Source organism: Prionailurus viverrinus, chromosome A1 (assembly GCF_022837055.1).
Source record: "Prionailurus viverrinus isolate Anna chromosome A1, UM_Priviv_1.0, whole genome shotgun sequence".
In the NCBI taxonomy this organism is placed as follows: domain Eukaryota; kingdom Metazoa; phylum Chordata; class Mammalia; order Carnivora; family Felidae; genus Prionailurus; species Prionailurus viverrinus.
In genome coordinates, this window is record NC_062561.1 from 4,645,890 (window position 1) to 4,665,832 (window position 19,943).

At 43.6% G+C, this 19,943-nt stretch overlaps 1 protein-coding gene and 1 long non-coding RNA gene across 4 annotated transcripts in view; one reads left to right on the forward strand and one right to left on the reverse strand.

Annotated features, from left to right (window-relative positions):
• Positions 1–19,943, reverse strand: part of SPATA13 (spermatogenesis associated 13) — a 350,239-nt gene that overhangs the window by 157,231 nt on the left and 173,065 nt on the right. The window lies entirely within an intron of this gene.
• LOC125174954 (uncharacterized) overlaps positions 1–19,943 on the forward strand; it is a 28,669-nt gene that overhangs the window by 3,262 nt on the left and 5,464 nt on the right. Inside the window, exon 2 of the long non-coding RNA XR_007155625.1 lies at positions 18,265–18,312. This is a non-coding gene — a long non-coding RNA (uncharacterized LOC125174954). The remainder of the gene's footprint in view (positions 1–18,264; positions 18,313–19,943) is intronic.

A 19,943-nucleotide genomic window follows, 5' to 3' on the forward strand; every position in this document is an offset into this window, starting at 1 on the left:
TTTAGATACTTTTTCTTTAAGGATCTTCCAAAAAGTAACCCTTCTGGCCTCGGGCCCCACCTTCTACTGCCCAAGAAGTGGGAGAAATCCATTGGTCCACCTAATTTATTAATAATTTATTAAAAGCACAGGATTCACTCTTTTCGAACCTCTCCACCCAGACTACTCCAGAGCCAGAATGTCACCTGGACAGGATACCTGATGGTTGTCATCTGACTTCAAGGCGGCAGGGGCGGGGGGGCGGGGTGCAGGAAGAACATGCAGATAATATTAGTAAGAACTCTTCGCACAGACCCAAAGTCACAGTCTCTACCAGACTTTATCAGGAACATCACTGACATTTTTGTCCTCATCTGTCAGTCTCCTGCATCTTGTTTCTTAATTGGTTGTGAAGGCAGAAAGGGAAGGAAAGAGGGCTCGGCTGGCCCACAGTTGTCCCTGGGGTGGAAGATAAAGCCTGAAAGAGCATTGGCCTCTTCTACCCCAGCGCTGCAGCTTTGAGAAAATTGTCGAACCTCTCTGTGACCTTCTCCTTCTCTGTGACACACTCTGGTAAAGATCAAGTGTGATAATATATGTAAAGTCCTAGCTTACTTCCTGGCACATGGTAAAATGCAAATAAAATGGTGGCTGTCATCATTGGTCAGAATGGATAAGAAAGATTTGCTGTCGTTAATTTTACAGTTTATCAGAGCAGACGTCTCTCTAATTTAAGCTTTCTAGGATGACAGAATAATCTTTGGTAGGGGCGCCTGGGTGGCTTAGTTAAGCGTCTGACTTTGGCTCGGGTCATGATCTCGTGGTTCGTGAGTTCGAGCCCCACGTCGGGCTCTGTGCTGACAGCTCAGAGCCTGGAACCTGCTTTGGATTCTGTGTCTCCCTCTCTCTCTGCCCCTTCTCCACTCATGCTCTATCTCTCTCTCTCTCTCTCAAAAATAAATAAACCTTAATAAAAAATTAAAGAAAAAAAGAATGATGTTTGGTATGTGTCACATTATTTGGGCACATAAGTACCTATTTGGGGGAGGGTAAGGAGTGCCCAACTGATTCGGACAGAGAAAGAAAGGAATTTTCCCTATTCTTTGCCCAGGGGCCGGCTCCAGCATCGGTCTAGGGTGCCCTCCCTGTGTGCTCAGCCAAAAGGATGCTGGAGGAAATCCGAAGGATCTGGAGAAAATATGATGGGCCAGGTGGCCATAAGGAAGAGAGGAGAATGGGCAGTAAAACCATGTCCCCAGCTTCCTTACTGGCCAACCAGAATCTGCACAAAGCCATTAGCGTGAGGGGTGAGTGGCTGTCTGCAACAGCCCGATTCCCACGTGGTTCTGAAAGCTCTTCAAGACCCCTCTGCCCCTCTCCCAACCGTGAATCTGGGTTTCCGGGGTGTATGTCGACCTGACTGAGGAGGACAGTTTCCAAGAGCAGTTCTCCACAAACGCAGCCTCTCTCTCCGCCTCAGCCAAGCAACTCCTGAAACCCCGTCTTATTACATTGCCATGATTGAGCCCCTCCTCTGTCAATGTTTGCTTCATCGCTCTGGCCCCTTCATTGTGTCACAACGCGCCCTTGATCCTCCACGCGATGCGATCTCTACCTTGGTGATGGGGCCCTGGCTGCGGAGGCAGGCAGCTGCCATTGCGCCCCCTTTCACCTTTCACTAGCTGGGCGGCCTTGGGTAAGCTCTCCTGAACCTCAGTTTCTTCATCTGTAATGTAGAAATAATAATGCGTGCCCTGTCGTGGTAGGGATCACATGAGACAGATCTCTGCGAAGACTTTAGAACCGCCAGACCTACGGAGAGTATGTAATATGAACGGCTGCTAAGAGTACACACACAGGCAAACCCAGACCTGCCTGGTGACCTCCAGAGTCTTGCTCAAGGCTCACCTCAAGTTCACGTCTTTGAAGTCTTCCCTGACTTCCCTAGGTGGGGTTTGTTACTTTCCATTCTGTGGGACCCTAAGACCTTAGACACACTTCTGTTTTAGTGCTAACCAAAGACATTATGAGAGCCCTGAGGCAGTGTGTGTGTGTGTGTGTGTGTGTGTGTGTGTGTGTATTTATATATATAATTTTTTAATTAATAGTATTTTTTAGAGCAGGTTTTGGTGTATAGAAAAATTAAACAGAAAGTTCAGAGAGTCCCCACATACCTCCTTATTCTTACTGGGAACAGTTTCTCTCCTTGTTAATAAACATGTGGTATCAGTGTGCTACGTTTCTTACAATTGATGAGCCCATATTGACACATTGTTATTAACTGAAGCCCATAGTTAATGGCAGGGTTCACTCTTCCAATTCAACACTTCTGTGGGTTTTAATAAGGCAGAATGTCATGTCTGTACCACCACAGTTTCACCCAGAATAGTTTCACAGCCCTAAACATCCCCTGTGTTCCACGTGTTCATTCCTCCCTTCTAACTGCTCTCTCCACCATCTCCACAGTTTCGCCTCTTCTAAAATGTCATACAGTTGGAGTCATACAGTATTTAGCCTTGGCGAACATTAATTACCCCAAGACTTCAGACACAAATGTGTTTCAGCACTGATCAAAGACATTATGACCTCCTTAAGGGCAGACATTTTTTTCTTTTACTTTATTTATTTCCTTTGGGATCTCCCACATTACTAGGTACATAGTAAGTACTCGGTCTTCGACAGTATAATAATAATAATAATAATAATAATACACTTTAGATGTTAGTATATGCTTTAAAGCATATTAGAAACATAAAGAATGAAATTTTTTTTAAAAAACCAGTTTCTAAATTCAGGGTTCTGACAGTCCAGGCAGGCATCCAATTCTTTTTGGCTCATTTTTATAAGTCCTATTAAAACAATAATTCTTTTCAACTCCAAAATTCTAAGCAAACTCCTAATAACCACCATAGCCCACAACTATAATTTTGAGATGAATCATGTGACCAGTTTTGAATTTCAGCTCTGACCAAACACTTCCAGCTTAAAACCCAAGTTAATTCTTTTTTCTTCCCCCCACCAACTTCAAAAGTAAAGGAGAACAAATGAGAGAGAACAAGATGATTCACTGTTCACTTAGAAGCAGACTTTGAATAACGAGGAGCAAGTTAAGGAGACAGTTATACTAAATGTTAACAGAGGGCTACTTCCCAGACCAGAATATTAACTGAGGAATATTCACAGTAAGTCTCTAGATCTGGGTAGCGAGGGAAAATGAATAAATGAATGTGCCAGGGAAAGGAACTATGACAAGAGAATCATACTCCTAGAGTTTAAGAAAACGGCAGTAAAGGCATCCACTGACCAAAGTCAATTAGACTCCAGGGTTCCGGCACCTGCTTGGACTTACTGTATTGCTGGAGACATACAAACTGCCCCCTGAACACTTTGCAGAATTAAACTGGAAATGTTTACAAGTAATAAAATGGAAATGTCTCACCATCATTGTGAGAGCTGCCGGTCCCTGCATCGGAGTAGACTTCGATCTCTACCTACGTCTTTTCGTTCAGGGTGAGAGCACAGGTTTGGTAGAAGACAACTGAATTTGGACCCCACCCCTGCCACTTAGTAACTAAGTGACTTAGAGCAAGTTACTTTATATCTCTTAGCCTTAAATATTTAAAAAATTGAGGTATAACTTAGATATGGTACAGTACATAAATCTTACATGTATAGTGGGTGAGTGTGTGTGTGTGTGACAGACCCCAAGATGACCCACCATGATGCCTGCCTCTTGATGTTTCTGTCTTTATGTAAGTCACTCTACCGCTACAGACAGAATCTGCGATTTCCACCCAACCAATGGAATATGGCATGAGTGATAGGATATTTTATTATATAAAGACCCCATTCTAACAGACACTCATTGTTGGCTTGGTGAAGCAAAGTGGCCCCGTTGGAGAGGCCCATGTGGCAAGGAACTGTGAGCAACCTCTAGGACCTGGGTGGGGGCAGGCATTCTCCAGCCGATCGCCACACAAAAGCTGGGGCTGTCTGTCATACTGTTGCACGGAAGTAAGTTCTGCCAACAACTTGAACGAGCTTGGGAGCAAGTTCTTCCCCACTCAAGCTTCTAGATCACAACACAGCCCAGCCACACCTTGATTGCAACTCAGAGCCAAGGACCCATCTGAGCTGTGCCCAGACTTTTGATCCATGGAAACTGAGAGAAAATACCTAAGTGTTGTTTTAACCCACTTAAGTTGGTGGTGATTTGTTTTCATATCACAGAAAACGATTGCAGTATCAGTGTAACCACAAGGCTGATCAAAAGATAGTAAATCTCTAGCGCCTCATGTGCCCTCCCCGTTAGCAATGCCCACTACCCCAAGGACAGAGATGATTCTAACCACCATCACCATAAGTTACTTCTGTTTGTTTTTGAACGTCATATAAGTGGGATCATGCAGTATGCATTCTTTTGTGTCTGATTTCTTTTTTTTTTTTTTTAATTTTTTTTTTCAACGTTTATTTATTTTTGGGACAGAGAGAGACAGAGCATGAACGGGGGAGGGGCAGAGAGAGAGGGAGACACAGAATCGGAAACAGGCTCCAGGCTCTGAGCCATCAGCCCAGAGCCTGACGCGGGGCTCGAACTCCCGGACCGTGAGATCGTGACCTGGCTGAAGTCGGACACTTAACCGACTGCGCCACCCAGGCGCCCCCTGATTTCTTTTCTTAACACTGTGCCTGTGAGCTTCATCCACGGTCCATGTAACTAACAGTAGTTCATTCTTTTCTATTGCTGTGTAGTATCCCACTGTTTGAACATACGAAGTCCTGTTCATGGTGAACAATTAGGTTGTTGCTATTATTGGTTAGTACGCTTCCAGGAACATTGTTGAATGTGCCTATACTAGAAAAAAAAATTATACCCAGGAGTGGAATTGCTAGCACAGAGTTTGCATATGTTTACCTTGTTTCATACTGACAAATATTTTTAAAGGTTTACGTATTTATTTTCTTTAATGTTTTTATTTTATTTTTGAGAGAGAGAGACAGAGCACGAGTGGGGGAGGTGCAGAGAGAGAGAGGGAGACACAGAATGGGAAGCAGGCTCCAGGCTCCGAGCTGTCAGCACAGAGCCCGACATGGGGCTCGAACTCACAGACAGTGAAATCATGACCTGAGCTGAAGTCGGACACTCAACCGACTGGGCCACCCAGGCACCCCTACATATTTATTTATTTATTGAAAAAAATTTTTTGACATTTATTTATTTTTGAGAGAGAGACAGAGTGTGAGCGGGGGAGGGGCAGAGAGAGCGAGAGAGACAGAGACAGAGACAGAGACAATCTGCAGCAGGCTCCAGGCTCTGAGCTATCAGCACAGAGCCTGATGCGGGGCTCGAACCCACGAGCCGCAAGATGATGATCTGAGCTGAAGTCGGACACCCAACCGACGGAGCCACCCAGGTGCCCCAGGTTTATTTACTTTTGAGAGAGCGTGAACAGGGGAGGGACAGAGAGAGAGAGAGGGAGAGAGTATCCAAGACTGGCTCCATGCTGGCAGCAGTGAGCTCAATGTGGGGGTGGAACTCATGAACCGTGAGATCGTGACCTGACCTGAAGCGGGACGCTCAACTGACCGAACCACCCAGGTGCCCCCAAACATTTTTTCAAAGTGGTTGTCTCAGTTTACATTCCCACAAGTGACATAACAGACTTCTGGGTGCTCCGCCGCCCTCATTAATACTTGGTATCGTGTTAGCCTCAGAAGAATAGGGGTAACAAGAGGATCCACCACCTAGCGTTGTGAACATCAAGTGAGAACATATGCAAATGTCCTCATAAAACTGAACTTGCTCGATTAATAGCAGACATTTATTTCCTCATTGGCTTCCAGATCACACAGGTAGAAGTGGCTGGGCCGAGATTCAAACCCCAAGGGAGAAATTCCAAACGCCACTCTCTTTCCACCACACCTTCTTCCACTAGGCCACTTCCCAGACACTTTTAGTGGGCATCAATCCCCACAAATAGTTCAAAATGATCTCTTTTTCTTAGACCCCATTCTCCTCCACAGATCCCCAGGAAGTATGTGTTCTTTCTACGTGACATAAAACACGAATAGAATTGCAGGCCCACAGTGTGGAGGGTGTCTGCGATTTCTTTTAGAGAAAATGCCCACACTCTTTATTGCCATTTTCTGTGGCGCGTTCCCTCCACCAAATACCTTCTGTCGAAAGTGGTCTTGGCTGCCTTTGTGGATTGCTTCGTCTAAAGAGCTTACTTTACGGTTGGTCCTAAATTGTCAGCTTCTTCACTTTCCTGCCCCACACTAACAGACTACTTGCTCTATTATTTCCTCCTTGCCTACACGACAAGAACAAGTTGCATCCATAAATGAAGGCAATGAAATGGAAGGTGAGGATTGGGCGGGTGGCAGCGAGGGAGAAGCTGGTGAGGCGGGCCATGCAGCCCAAAGACAGGACAGTAGGTGGACGGTGTGGCTCCCACATCAGAGGCTCCAGGACCACACAAGAGCCTGTCTGGAAATCCACACGGCTGGTCTAGCATCCAGGCTCATTTGCCAAAGGGCTGACGTGTTTGTAACGCGCTGGAATGTTTCTTCTAATGTTGATTTCGTGTTTGTGGACGAAACACTGCAGATGGAATAAAATCAGAGTGAGGACAATGTCTAGGGAGGATGCCCCAGTCTCAACTCAGAGAACATGATTAGACATGAGAACAGATGTAATACAGATTTTTCTTCTCACACACACACATATTCAGGATGGTCCTTTGATTTGCACATCACCCTTATCACATTCAACTACACCGTGTGTGGAAATTCGGAAAAGTTAGCAATGAAAAGAGTATTACAATTTAAGGGCAAAAGTGAGAAGGAACGCAGAGAACCGACACTAGGCCCCGAACCCGGGGGAAGAGACAAAACTGTTTCAAGACCTGTAACTTTCTCCAGGACAGGGGCAGGGAGAGGCTCAGAGGCAGCGGAGTCCTAACCGCATCCTCCGCAGAGTCCCGCAGTGTCACCTGCGCCTTTGGATGGCAGGCTCTGCTCTCCGCCTGTGCTGGCTGTTTCAGACAGGTTCACCAACCTTTCAAAACTAGGTCTTCCCCGAGAGCTGAATCATGACTCTCCAGCAACACACCCTTCTCTTCTCTCTGCTGCCCTCACGCCGGGCCACGTATAGCAACTGAGTTAGTCACGCATTGCATATGTAATGCTTAGTCCTATTAAAAACTATAAGGGTAGAAAAAATAGTGACGTCTGGTAATGTCCATTTAATACTTACTACGTGCCAGGTTCTGTTTTAAGCATTTTACATGTTTTTACGCCTTTGATTCTCGGCATAAACCCTATGGGGTGGGAACTGCTGATGTTCCCACTTTACAGATGAGGAAACCAAGGCCTCACCAGGGAGGCTGGAGACTTACCCAGGAAGACACATAGCTGGAATGTGAAATCAGACAGTTGACCTCCAGACCCCACCCTCTTACCACAATGTGCCTCAGCAATGGACATTAACTTCTAGGAAGTTAAACAGAACAAAACACCACAGAATCAGAGACTAAATATGAAAAATCCGTCAAAGGAAATTAGATGTTCAGCAGACTACCAGAACACAAAGGTTTGGTGCTCACTAAGGAAGCACCTACTAAAGAAACAATAAGTAGAGGGGCACCTAGGTGGCTCAGTCGGTTAAGTGTCGACTCTTGATTTCAGCCCAGGTCATAATCTCCTGGTTGTGGATCGAGCCTGCCTCGGGCTCAGTGCTGGCAACACAGAGCCTGCTTGGGATTCTCTTTCTCCCTCTCTTTCTGCCCCTCCCCTGCTAGTGTCCATGCACGAGGGCTCTCTCTCTCTCAAAAATAAATAAATAAATAAATAAACAAACAACTAGAAACGTACATGGGAATAAGTAAAGGCGTATTAGGAATGGTAAGATAAATAATAAACAGACACGTGATGTCATTTATTAAAATTATGGAATAATCCGGGATTCACTGTATATACATGCACAATTTGACACATTTTTTATGCAAAGGAAAAGATAAAACAAGCTTTGTTTATACATAACATGATCTCTTATTTAGAGAATCTGGTGTATTCTACAAAACTAAAGACTACTAGAACGAATCAGTAAGTTTAGGAAGGTTGAGTACCCTGGATCAATATACAATTAACAGTTTCATTTCCATACACTATCAACAAATCAGATTAAAATTAAAATTTAAAACATCTATATGATTTCTTCTTTTTTTTGTTTAATTCCAGGGTAGTTAACACACAGTGTTATATTAGTTTCAGGGGTACAATACACGGATTCAACAATTCTATACATTACTCAGTGCTCATCATCATAAGTGTGCTCTTATCATGTATTTCCCATGAATACATGCCCATCACGTATTTCACCCCCCTCCCCCCGCACCTCCCCTCTGGCAACCATCAGTTTGTTCTCTATAGTTAAAAGTCTGTTTTTTGGTTTCTCTTTTTTTCCCCCTTGTTCATTTGTTTTGCTTCGTAAACTCCACATGCATGAAATCAAGTGATATTTGTCTTTCTCTAACTTGTTTCGCTCAGCACTCTGCTCTAGATCCATCCATGTTGTTGCAAATGGCAAGATTTCATTCTTTTTTATGGCTAAGTAATATTCCTTTTATATACATCACATCTTCTTTATCCATTCATCTATCAATGGGCACTTGGGCTGCTTCCAAAATTTGGCTACTGTAAATAATGCTGCAATAAGCATAGGGGTGTATATATCCTTCCAAATTAATGTTTTTGTATTCCATGGGTAAATATCCAGTAGTGTGATTACTGGATCATATGGGAGTTCTATTTTCAATTTTTTGAGGAACCTCGTAGTGTTTTCCACAGTGGCTGCACCAGTTTGCATTCCCACCAACAATGCACAAGCATTCCTTTTCCTCCACATCCTCACAAATACTTGTTTCTTATGTTTTTTTTTTTTTTTATTTTAGCCATTCTGACAGGTGTGAGGTGATATCTCATTGTGGTTTCGATTTGCATTTCTCTGATGATGAGTCATAATGAGTGTCTTTTCATGTATCTGTTGGCCATCTGTCTGTCTTCTTTGGAGAAATGTCTGTTCCTGTTCTCTCCCCATTTCTTTCTCTTTCTCTTTCTCTCTTTCTTTCTTTCTTTCTTTCTTATTAAGGGAGCCTGTTTTATTGTTTCATAAACTGATGTGTGGCAAAATTCTTTGGTCATTAATTTATTCAGCAATTGTTAAGTGAGCATTTACTCTGTAGTAAGTATTGAAATCTACTCTCTAATTTGATTATAATTTTTCCCACATAAATTTATTTTATTTTTTGTGTGTTTTACTTATTTTTTTATTTTTTAAAATTTACATCCAACTTAGCATATAGCGCAACAATTTCAGGAGTAGATTCCTTAGTGCCCCTTACCCATTTAGCCCACCCCCCACACACACAACCCCTCCAGTAACCCTCAGTTTGTTCTCCAGATTTATGAGTCTCTTCTGTTTTGTCCCCCTCCCTGTTTTTATATTATTTTTGTTTCCCTTGCATTATGTTCATCTGTTTTGTCTCTTAAAGTGCTCATATGAGGGAAGTCATATGATTTTTGTCTTTCTCTAATTTCACTTAGCATAATACCCTCCAGTTCCATCCATGTAGTTGCAAATGGCAAGATTTCATTCTTCTTGATTGCCGAGTAAAACTCCATTGTGTGTGTATATATATATATATGTGTGTATATATATATATATATATATATATATATGTGTGTGTATATATATATATATATATATATATATATATATACCACATTTTCTTTATCCATTCATCCATCAATGGACATCTGGGCTCTTTCCATACTCTGGCTATTGTTGATAGTGCTGCTATAAACATGGGGGTGCAAGTGTCCCTTCGAAACAGCACACCTGTATCCCTTGAATAAATGCCTAGTAGTGCAATCGCTGGGCCGTAGGGTAGTTCTATTTTTGAGGAACCTCCATACTGTTTTCCAGAGTGGCTGCACCAGCTTGCATTCCCATCCCCATTTCTAATTGCATTGTTTGGGTTTTTTCTGGTGTTGAAATGTATGAGTTCTTTATATATTTTGGATACTAATACTTTATTAGATATGTCATCTTCTGTCGTTCAGTAGGTTATCTTTTACTTTTGTTGATAGTTTCCTTTGTTGTGCAGAAGCTTTTTATTTTGATGTAGTCCCAATAATTTATTTTTGACTTTGTTTCCCTTCCCTCAGGAGACATATTTTAAGAGATGTCATTATGGCTGATATCAGAGAAATTACTGCCTGTGTTCTCTTCTGGGATTTTTATGGTTTCAGTTCTCCCATTTAGATCCTTAATCCATTTTGAGTTTATTCTTGTGTGTTTCTTACAAAAAGTCATCCGGTTTCATTCTTTTGCATGTAGCGGTCCAGTTTTCCCAACACCATTTATTGTTGAAGAGACTGTCTTTTCCCATTCCATATTCTTGCCTCCCTTCTGGAAGATTAATTGACCACAAAATAGTGAGTTTATTTCTGGGCATTTTATGCTGCTCCATTGATTTATGTGTTTATTTTTTGTGCCAGTACCATTCTATTTTGATTACTACATTTTGTAATTTAACTTGAAATCCCTCCGACTTTTCTTTTTCAAAATTGTTTTGGCTATTCAGGGTCTTTTGTGGTTCCATACAAATTTTAGGATTGTTTGTTCTAGTTCTGTGACAAATGCTATTTGTATTTTGATAGGGATTGCATTAAATGTATACATTGCTTCGGGTAGTATGGACATTTTTTACAATATCCATTCTCCCCATCCATGAGCATGGAATATCTTTCCATTTGTTCATGTCATCTTGAATTTCTTTCACCCGCATTTTATAGTTTTCAGAATACAGGTCTTTCATCTCCTTGGTTAAGTTTATTCCTGGGTATTTTATTCTTTTTTGGTGCAATTGTAAATGGGATTGTTTTAATTTCTCTTTCTGCTGCTTAAAATTATTAGTGTATAGAAATGAAGTGGATTTCTGTACAGTGATTTTTGTATCCTGCAACCTTACTAAATTCATTTATCAGTTCTAGTATTTTCTTGGTGGAGTCTAGAGTTTTCTATATATAGTATCATGTCACCTGCAAACAGTGAAGGTTTTACTTCTTCCTTACCAGCTTGAATACCTTTTGTTCATTTTCCTTTTCTGATTGCTGTGGCTGGGACTTCTAGTATGATATTAAATAAAAGTAGTGACAGTGGGCATCCTTGTCTTCTTCCTTACCTTAAGGGAAAAGCTCTCGGTTTTTCACCACTGAGTATGATGTTAGCTGTAAATTTTTCATATATGGCCTTTATTATGTTGAGAAATGTTCCCTCTAAACCTACTTTGTTGAAGGTTTTTTACCATGCATGGATGCTGTACTTTGTCAAATACTTTTTTCTAAATCTATTGAAATGGTCATCTATTTTTTATCCTTTCTCTTACTGATGTGATGTATCATGTTGAGTGATTTGCAAATACTGAACCATCCTTGCATAAATCCCACTTGATCATGGTGAATGATTTTTTTTTTTTTCAACGTTTATTTATTTTTGGGACAGAGAGAGATAGAACATGAACGGGGGAGGGGCAGAGAGAGAGGGAGACACAGAATCGGAAACAGGTTCCAGGCTCTGAGCCATCAGCCCAGAGCCCGATGCGGGGCTCGAACTCACGGACCGCGAGATCGTGACCTGGCTGAAGTCGGACGCTTAACCGACTGCGCCACCCAGGCGCCCCGTGAATGATTTTTTTAATGTATTGTTAGATTTGGTTTGGTAATATTAGGTTGACGATTTATGCATCTATGTTCATCAGAGATACTGACCTGTAGTTTTCTTTTTTTGTAGTGTCTTTATCTGGTTTCGGTATCAGGATAATGCAGGCCTCATAGAATAAATTTGGAAACTTACCATCCTCTTCTTTTTCTTGGAATAGTTTGAGAAGAATAGGTATTAACTCCTCTTTAAATGGGAAAATTCAACCATCTGGCCTGGAGTTTTGTTTGTCGGGAATTTTTTTTTATTATTACTGAGTCAATTTCTTTGCTGGTAATTGGTTTGTTTCTCCATCCCCTCGCTTTCAACCTGCATGTGTCTTTAAGTCTAAAATGAGTCTCTGGTATGCAGCATGTAGATGGGTCTTGGGTTTTTTTATCCATCACCCTATGTGTTTTCCTTGGAGAGTTTAGTCCATTTCCATTCAATGTCATTATCGATAGGTATGTATTGGTTGCTATAGTTACTTGTTTTATGGTGGTTTTTGTAGTTCTTCTCTATTCTTTTCTTTGAGCTCTTCTCACAATAGGTTGGCTTTCCTTAATGATATATTTTGATCCTTTCTCTTTATTTTTTTCAGATTACTGGTTTTTGATTTGTTGTTATCATTAGGTTTATGTGTAATACTTTCTGCTTATAGTAGTCTATATTAAGTTGATAGTGGCTTATGTTTGAACCCGTTCTTTATTCCTCTCCCCACCATGATTTAGGTATATGGTATCATACTGCATGTCCTTTTATCTTGTGAGTCTCTTGATTGATTTCTACATATATGTATATTTTTACAGGTTTTGTGCTTCTTACTTTTCTTACTCTTACTTAGGTTTTTCCTTTCCACTCAAAGAGTCCCCTTTAACATTTCTTGTAGGGCTGGTTTCATAGCCATCAATTCTTTTTTTTTGTTTGTTTGTTTGTCTGAGAAGCTCTTTATCTCTCTTTCAATTCTGAATAGTACCCTTGCTGAATAGAGTATTTTTGGCTGCAGATTTTTTCCTTTCATCATTTTGAATATATCATGCTACTCCCTCTGTCCTGCAAAGTTTCGCTGAAAAAATCAGCTAATAGCCTTATGGGGTTTCCCTTGTATGTAACTGTTTTCTTTCTCTTGCTGCTTTTAAAATTCTTTATCACTACTTTTTGCCATTTTAATTACTATGTGTCTTGGTACGGACCTCCGTGGGTTAATTTTGTTGGGGGATCTCTGTGCCTCCTAGATAGACCTGAATTTCTGTTTCCTTCCCCAGATTCAGGAAATTTTCAGCCATTATTTCTTCAAATGAAGTTTTGCCCCCTGTTCTCTCTCTTCTCCTTTTGGGATCCCTATAATGGGAATGTAATTATGCTTGATGGTGTTGCTGTGTTCCCTATGTCTATTCTCATTTTGCATAATGTTTTTCTCTCTCAGCTGCTCAGCTTGATTACTTTCCACTACTCTGTCCACCAGATTGCTGATTTGTTCTTCTGCTTCCTCTAGTCTGCTATTTATTCCATCAAGTGTATTTTCAATTTCATTTAATGTGTTTTTTTGTCTACTTATTAAGGGTCCCCCTGATGTTCTCCACTCTTTTCTCAAGTCCAGTGAGTATCTTTCTGATCATTACTTTAAATTCTCCATCAGGCATATTACTTATCTCTGTTTTGCTTAGGTCTCTTGCTATGATTTTGTCCCATTCTTTTATTTGGGACATATCCCTCTGTCTCCTCATTTTGTCTAACTCTCTGTGTCTGTCTCTGTGTGTTAGGAAAGTCAGCTACATCTTCTGCTCTGGAAAGTAATGGCCTTATGAAGAAGAGGTCCTGTAGTGCCCTGCATGCAGTATCCCCCGTTTACCAGAACCTGGCACTTCAGCGATGTCTCCTATGCATGTTGCTTCTGTGCACTCTGGTACTGTGGCTGCTTTTTCCTTTAGTCCAGCATCTGAAGTGGCTTTCTTTCCCTATTCTGGACAGTGTTTGGTCCCTGTGGTGTAGTGGACCAGTCTGGGGTCATTTTGAGCTTAAGTCAAACCAGGCATTTGTCAGAGATGCAGTAGCACCAAACTGTAGGGTGCTTTCCCTCTGTTGGTGGGTGGGTCTGGTAATCAGACCTGCCCCTAGCCCACTGCTGGGCCTCCATCTGACTCTGGTGTCTGGTAATCTTCTCCTCTCCCTGAGGCAGGAGTCACTTTGGAGTGGTCCTGGCCTGTATCAGGGCTGCTTGCAAACTGCCAGGCTTGTGGCCCTGGTTTCGATGGGCTCCAGCCAAGAGCATATTGGAGGCAGCAGATTCACAACATGTGCAGGGGCAGGACAAGCAGTTTTAGCAGGACAGGGACTGAGGCCAGCCTGGCTGGAGGGAGCAAATCCAGGACAGAGCTCAGTGTTGGTTTCAGCAGGTGGCTATAGTGTGTTTTGCTGGACGGTTGGGGAGGGAAATGGTGCCTGCCAGCTTTTTTGCTCCTGGAGAAGTCCCCGAGCTACTCTGAGATTAGTAAATAACTCTTCCTCCTGTGAGCTGTAGGTGTTTTTCTAACTGCTGCTTCTACGCTGTATCTCTGGGGGCTGTTTCTTGTGCAGTCTCTGTAATGGTGGGAACTCAGTTTCCTCTTGCCCTCCCAGGTCTCCCAGAGCCTGGCCCTGTGAGTTTTAAAATTCTGGGTTTTAAGTTCCATTCGTTCTAAGAACTCACAAAATTTGGCCCATCTGGTTTTCAAAGCCAAATGCTAAGGGGATTCGTCTTCCCTCTGCAGGCTGCCCAGTGTGAGCGTCTATTTCTTTTCCCTCTCTGTGCCCACTGCTCCGTCCCTCCTATGGATGGTCCCGCAAGTCTGTTTTGTGCCCACTGTGTCTCTGCCCTTCCTACCCTCTTCGATGTGACCTTTTCTTTACCTTTAGTTATGGAGCCTGTTCCGCCAGGCTTCAGGTCCTTTCTGGGTTATTTACATCTGTGTGTGTGTCTAGTTTATATGTGAGCTCACCGTCTTCCTTTTCCACCAGCCTCCCACAACTCAAAATGTTTTTTATGAAACCCTGGCAGACACAGAACTTTCAGGTATACAAATGAATATTTACATTCTCTCCAAATATATTGGTTGTGAATGATTAAGTGTTCTTGTTATTCCTGCCATTATTATTGTCTGCTGCCTGATCACTTCACGCCAGGCACTGTGTTGTGTATGTCATCATTAAAACCACACTAGGTAAACTTTACTATTATCTTCATTTTATGAATGGGGAAACTAAGGCACAGAGAGGACCCCACCCCCCACCCCCCAGGTCCTCAGCTGCATGTGTTTGGCAGAGCGAGGGTTCAAGTCAAGGTGTTTCACTTTCAGAGCCCCAGCATACCCAGTATGGACATCCTGCAGCTCCCCTCTGCTGAAGGACCCCTCACCACATCCACAGCATAGACACTGCCTACCGCAGCAGGAGGCACCCAGAATCTGGGGACCATGACCTGGCTTCCGTTTCCAGAACTTTGGGACTTGAGGTTTGTCCCTTAACCTGTGTGAACTGCAATGTCAACATCTGTGAAACAGTGAGAATTCTCTCTTCCCAGGATTACTGACAGAATAGATTAAAATATGTGAAAGCCCAGACAAGAGCTTGTCAGTTCTTTAGTGTGTACATGGGAGTGGGGAGGGGGTGAGGTCAAGATGGTTAATTTCATGTGTCAATTTGGCTGGGCCATGGTGTCCAGCTGTTTGGTTAGACACCAGTCTCCATATGGCCTTGATGGTCTTTTTAAGATTAAATCAGGAGACTTTGAATAAAGCGGATTATTCTCCATAATGTGGGTGGGCCTCATCCAATCAAAAGTATTAAAAGCAAAGATTGAAGTTTCTGGAGGAAGAAGGAATTGGGTCTCAAGACTGCAACATAGAAGCCTTGCCTTAGTTCCCAGCCTGCCAGCCTGCCCCACACACTTTGGACCAGCCAGTCCCCATTACCACATGAGTGGTTCCTTCTTTCTGTCTCTGTCTGCCTGTCTCTATTTCTATTTCTATATCTATATCTTATTCTGTTTCTCCGGAGAATCCCAATGAATACAGGGGTGGAAGGCAAGTCTGGAAAGTCTTCAAAAAGGAAATCCTGCCCGAACCGAGTCCCACGGAAGAGTAAAAATGTACCAGTCAGAGACACCAGATAGGATTTGAATGCTCCGGATGCTAAATGAAGACAGCTAAAATGTAACCAAGGCAGTAATCTGCTCTCTAGCTGACGGGCAGGAAGTGAGTTCTGTAGCATACCAACCAAGGGATGTGCGGGAGCCAGGGGGTGTGCCTGGGGCTGGAGAGGGGAGGGAATGTGGGCTGTTCAGGGAGGCTGAAGCTGTGGTAGAAGAGAGAGGAGGAGATGGAAAGCCTTGTAGAGCTGAGGCAGCTCAGCAAAGGAAGGGCCTGGAACTTCTCAAAGCCTATGCTTCTATTCACTGGCCATTTTCTGACATGACCTCCTGACCATTCGTCTAACCTGAAATCTCAGCCTTACCTGGGGCCATACTCCTCTTCGGGAGTGCTCCCCATGCCTGTGACCTACTTCTGGCGGTCCCTCTGCCTGGAAAGCCAGCTCTGCAGTTCTCCACGTGGCAATTTAAAGCTAGTCTTTCTTCATGGCTCAGTTCACACGCTACATCCCACCCTTCCACATACTTAATTCCTTCAGGACTAAGTATCTCCTCATCTCTCTCCCACGGTTATTTTATTTTTTAGTTTTTAAAGTTTTTATTTAGTTAGTTTGAGAGAGAGAGGGAGAGAGCACACGTGCAAGTGCATGTGCATGAGTGGAGGAGAGAGAGGAGAGGGAGAATCCCAAGCAGGCTCCACGACCAGCAAGGAGCCCGACCTGGGGCTTGATCCCATGACCGTAAGATGGCAAAACCAAGTGTCGGAGGCTTAACCAACTGAGCCACCCAGGCGCCCCTCCATAGTTCTTTTAGGATTATGTGTTTATCTTCATCATCAGCCTGCAAGCTTCTTCAGTTCCTGGTGCCTAGTATCATGGTCTGTATTCAGTAGGTATTCAGTAAGCATTCATTGAATTAAAGATTGCCTTGGATTGGGGAGATCTTGAAGCAACAATATCCATCTTCACATGGCTGATAAATGGCTGAATTGAGATTCAAATCCAAGTTTTTAGCTTTATTTCAGGAGGCTTCCTTATACCACAGCTGACAGACATACCAGCAGTGCGGGGCACCCACGGGACTATCCCCGATCCCTGTGTAGTGACAGCGGTAGAACATTCACAACCATCTGAGACAAACAGGGACCATCTATTTCAAGTGCAACAGTAGCCAAATTTAGACCCCAAACTTTCACTGACTGAGAAAGAAGGTCCAGGAGCAGAAGACAGGCAAAATGTCAGAATGTTTCTCAAACTCCTCCCACAACCCAGAGCGAGAAAAGTACTTCACATTATAATCCAGTAAACACCTTCAGGAACACAGACACCCGGAGAAGACATTTACAAACAATGCTGACCCTTAGCTCGAGCAACCACTCTGATATTCTTTATTCTGTCTGCTGTTGTCTTCTTGGGTTCTGGGAGACTCGCTAAGGGGTGACTCCTCTAGTCGGATACACTCTAGCGATCTGATCCGATCCGATCCGATCTGTAATGTGAAAACCACAACAGGGCAAGGATGTGACATCCCGTCCCTCTGGTGCTTTTCTTTCTTCTCCCTTTTCAGCCCACTCTCTTCCTCCTTGGTGCAGAGACGGTCGGTTTCGGCTAGCGGTCCTCTTCGTCTGCCTTCCTAACAATTAGGTATTGTTCCCCTTTCTCTGGCAAGTTCTACTTGTAACTTTAAGTTACAGGACATATTATTTGTATGATAACACTGACATTATATGTTCTATGTCATATAATTAAAAAACCAAAAAGGAGGCTCTTTTTCTCTGCTGTTTTAATATTTCCATAAAGCAGAAAGCCCAAGAACTCAATTTTGGTGATTGTTCAGGCCTAACTGTGCAGAGGACTGGACTGATAGCTCTCTTGGGCCCTCGGGATTGTGAGCTTTCACCGAAATCCTGGACTCCTTTGTGGGTCTCTGAGCCCCTTACTTCCTGAGTCACAAATGATTTTACCAAGTGGTCAAATACGGCATTCAAGCGTTCATCCTCCTTCGTCTTTGTAGACGGAGTTTACATTCCCGCAAGACTAGTCAGCACCACTGAATCACACAGTCCTCTGCGGTGCACCGAGAGCCTTTCTTTATGGTAGAGACACTCCTGGAAACCATGAATACTAAACCAGCAGCTCTACCCAAACTGACAGCAACTGCTGTGACCCTCCTTCCTGCCATCCACCCCTCCCTGGCCTCCACGAACTTTCCAGATCTCTCCGTATGCACACTCACATTAGAACAGAGCATCACGTTCTCGTTTTTTACTTATCTAATTTGTTCGGTGGTCGGTCGAGCCCTCGTACGAAGTAGACAGGTGTGGGCACAGGAGAAGGGCTGAGCCAACCGCCTACAGAGCTCAACTCTGCAACTGCGTTCCCTCTCTGGTTTGCAGCCTCTGCTGGGTCCTGTGACAGATGATGGCGTTTTGAACCCCTGTGAGGTAAGGTCCAGGTGCTTGGATTCGGTGGCTCATGTCAGCGACTCCTCCAGGAGCCCTGGCGGCCGGCGTTACGGAGGAGAAAGCCGGGCTTGGTTACATTTCTAAGGTTGCCAGGTAGTTAATAAGCGGCATAGCACACAGCTGCACCCCAGCTTATTTCCTTTCGCTTCTATAAGCCTTTCCGCTCTGGCGTGACACAGACGTGCATTTCTGAACGAACACCTCCCTTGCTCTCTTCAACTGTGCACAAAAGATGGCAGGGTTCGAAGGAGAAGCAGGGCTGAGGCAGACCACTCAGACCCTTGCAACTTTCTCACCAGAGCCCTAAGGAAATAGTAGCGACCCTAGTAAAAGGACTGATACAGTGAAAACGGCAAGGTAGGTTCCTAGTAAAGAAAACAGAGGACTTCATCTTTACACATGGGGGAGAATGAAAACATATCTTACCCCCAGGTTCATAGCAGCGTCATTCACAGTAGCCAAGAGGTGGAGGCAACCCAAGTGTCCCCTGTGATATATTCATACAATGGAGTATCCTTCAGCCTTAAAATGTAAGAACATGCTGACACGGGCTACGACACGGAGGGGCGTTGAGGACATCTTGCTAAGTGAAATAGATGGTCACAGAAGATCAAATACTGTACTATTCCCACTTATATGAGCTACAGTAGTCAAAATCATTTTTTTATTATTAAAAAAATTTTTTTATGTTTATTTATTTTTGAGAGAGAGACAGACAGAGTGCGAGCAGGGGAGGGGCAGAGAGAGAGGGAGACACAGAATCCGAAGCAGGCTCCAGGCTCTGAGCTGCCAGCAAAGAGCCCAACGCGGGGCTTGAACCCACAAACCACAAGATCATGACCTGAGCCGAAGTCAGACGCTCAACCGATTGAGCCCCCCAGGCGCCCCCTACAGTAGTCAAAACCATAGAGACACAAAGGAGAATGGTATTTTCCAGGGACTGGACACAGGAGCAAAGGGGAATTATTGTCTAATGAATATGGGGTTTTGGTTTTGCAGGATGAAAGGGTTCTGGTGAGGTGGGTGGGGGTGAAGGCTGGACAACAATGTGAATGTACTTGAAGCCACTGAACTGGTCGCTTGAAAATGATCAAGATGGTAAACTTTATCTTCCGGGTATTTTAGTCCGATTTAAAGAAATGGGTAGCTCCACGGAAGGGGCGGAAGGGTCGACACCGATGAGTTACGGGGACAAGGGCAAAAGGCACACAGATTGAAAGAACTGAGCACAGAAGAAGTCGATGAAGGAGGCTGTGGAGCAGGCATGTGGCCCTCACGGGGCTGCTGCTCTTGGAGGCACCAGACCCTAGCCTTCTGGAATCTCCATGAACTGGGACAACTTCTGCGTCATATTAACATTCTTTCCCTGTTTGCCAGTTGCACTGAGCTACACCACTTTACAGAAACACAGCATCTTCCAGAGCAGACCATACTACGCCGTCATGACCAAGTTGCTCAATCAAGCCATGGTTCCACCTCCGTCGGGCTGCCTCGGGCTCAGTCTACTAGAAATGCCACACATCAAGGCATCGACCCCCCATGCCCATTAAGCAGACTAGTCTTCCTGAAGCACACTTTTTACTTTACATGGGAAAACATTACACTCTTCG